At 43.1% G+C, this 2,474-nt stretch overlaps 1 protein-coding gene across 2 annotated transcripts in view; it reads right to left on the bottom strand.

Annotated features, from left to right (window-relative positions):
* The window catches only part of ALDH1L2 (aldehyde dehydrogenase 1 family, member L2), a 63,226-nt gene that overhangs the window by 59,627 nt on the left and 1,125 nt on the right, over positions 1 to 2,474 (bottom strand). The gene's annotated exons all lie outside the window — the stretch shown is intronic.

Raw genomic sequence — 2,474 nt, 5'->3', positions numbered from 1 at the left:
CTGTATATTGTCACCCTGCTTATTTAACTTATATGCAGAGTACATCATGAGAAACGCTGGACTGGAAGAAACACAAGCTGGAATCAAGATTGCCGGGAGAAATATCAATAATCTCAGATATGCAGATGACACCACCCTTATGGCAGAATGTGAAGAGGAACTAAAAAGCCTCTTGATGAAAGTGAAAGTGCAGAGTGAAAAAGTTGGCTTCAAGCTCAACATTCAGAAAACGAAGATCGTGGCATCCGGTCCCATTACTTCATGGGAAAGAGATGGGGAAACAGTGGAAACAGTGTCAGACTTTATCTTTTGGGGCTCAAAATCACCACAGATGGTGACTGCAGCCATGAAATTAAAAGACACTTACTCCTTGGAAGGAAAGTTATGACCAACCTGGATAGCATATTCAAAAGCAGAGACATTACTTTGCCAACAAAGGTTCATCTCGTCAAGACAATGGTTTTTCCTGTGGTCATGTATGGATGTGAGAGTTGGACTGTGAAGAAGGCTGAGTGCTGAAGAATTGATGCTTTTGAACTGTGGTATTGGAGAGACTCTTGAGAGTCCCTTGGACTGCAAGGAGATCCAACCAGTCCATTCTAAAGGAGATCAGCCCTAGGATTTCTTTGGAAGGAATGATGCTAAAGCTGAAACTCCAGTACTTTGGCCACCTCATGCGAAGAGTTGACTCACTGGAAAAGACTCTGATGCTGGGAGGGATTGAGGGCAAGAAGAGAAGGGGACGACAGAGGATGAGATGGCTGGATGGCATCACTGACTCGATGGAGGTGAGTCTGGGTGAACTCTGGGAGTTGGTGGTGGACAGGGAGGCCTGGCGTGCTGCGATTCATGGGGTCGCAAAGAGTCGGACATGACTGAGCGACTGAACTGAACTGAACTGACAATGTATATACAATAAAACACCATTTTCAGAGTAAAATTCTGTGAGTTGGACAATCATACAGTCATGTAACTCCTGCTACAATCAAGATATAAAACAATTCCATCATCGCGCCAAATTCCATTCTGTCCCTCTACAGTCCCTCCCTCCCCCTAACTCCAACCCCTGATAATCACTGGTCTTTTTTTCTATCACTATAGTTCACTCTCTCCAAAGTGTCAGATGAATGTGGCATGATATGTGCTCAGTTGCTCATTCGTGTCCAACTCTGTGTAACACCACGGACTCTAGCCTGCTAGGCTCCTCTGTCCATGGGATTTTCCAGGCAAGAATATTGCAGTGGGTGGCCTGAGGGGATCTTCCTGATCCAGGGATTGAACCCATGTCTCCTGTACTGGCAGAGGGATTCTTTACCACTGAACCACCTGAGGACCCATATAAATATGAAACACTTTGGGTTTATCTTCTTACATTTAGCATACATATTTGAGCTTCATCCCTATTGTTTTTATCAATAGTTCATTACATTTTTTTTTTCTGAGTAAGAGTCTACCATATGGATAGATATACCACAGTTTGCTTATCTTGACACCAACTGAAAGACATTTAAATAGGTAATTATGAAGAAAGCCTCTGTAAACATCCAAGACAGGACCGGGAAGCCTGGAGTGCCGCAGTCCATGGGGTCGAAGGGAGTCTGACATGACTGAGTGACTGAACAACAACAACAACAAGCATCCATAAATAGATATTCCAATGAACATAAGATTTCATTTCTTTAGGGTAAATACCTCTGAGGGCAATTGCTGGGTCATGTCATAGGTGTATGTTTACCTTTATAAAAAAAAGGTCAGTTGTCCAAAGTGACTGTACCATTTTGCACTCCTATCAGCCGTGTTTGATTTAAAACAATTCTTATAGAATACAGTCTAAAGGATGGATCTCCATTTTCTACAGAGTAAAACACCCCAAATGCAACACCTAATATTCCATGTTCTCCTTTTGGCCACTGAAGAACTTGCCTTCTCCCCAGCCATATGGCACAGCTCTCCCACATGTATTCCTGGAGACAGACTCAGGCACCTGACCTCGGACCATGCCTGGTGCTTGCCCACTTGGGTGTTTTTGTTTATGCCATTTGCTACCTGGGATGTTCATCTTTTATTACTGAAAGCTTATATAATCCCACTATTGACATCTTTTCATCCTTCAAGAATCCTGTCTGCTTCCAAAAAAGACAATTAAAGATGTTGACAGAGGAGGCCAATGAAACAGGCAAACACAAGCCCCTTGCTCTCTGTACCATTCAACACAGATTCCCATGTGCCACGTAGCAAGAGAGAGCTAAGGAGGAGTCCAGAGCACTGCAAAGGAAAAACAGCAAAGTCTTTGCCACAACAGGTCTCTTTCCCCTTATTATAAAAATAACTAGAACTGGCAGCATGGGATAAAGTGAATTCTCATTACTTGTGGCTGTCTGGGAGACCAAAGCTTTCCCATTTATGCAACTTTTGGCCAGTTCTGGATGCGACTCAAGACCTCTCTGCTCCAAGTTTTGTTTTTTTTTTTTTTT

Source organism: Bison bison, unplaced genomic scaffold (genome assembly GCF_000754665.1).
Source record: "Bison bison bison isolate TAMUID 2011002044 unplaced genomic scaffold, Bison_UMD1.0 scf7180017864327, whole genome shotgun sequence".
In the NCBI taxonomy this organism is placed as follows: Eukaryota; Metazoa; Chordata; class Mammalia; order Artiodactyla; family Bovidae; genus Bison; species Bison bison.
Note: the sequence above shows the minus strand (reverse complement) of the source record. Positions and strands in the feature narration are given on the sequence as shown.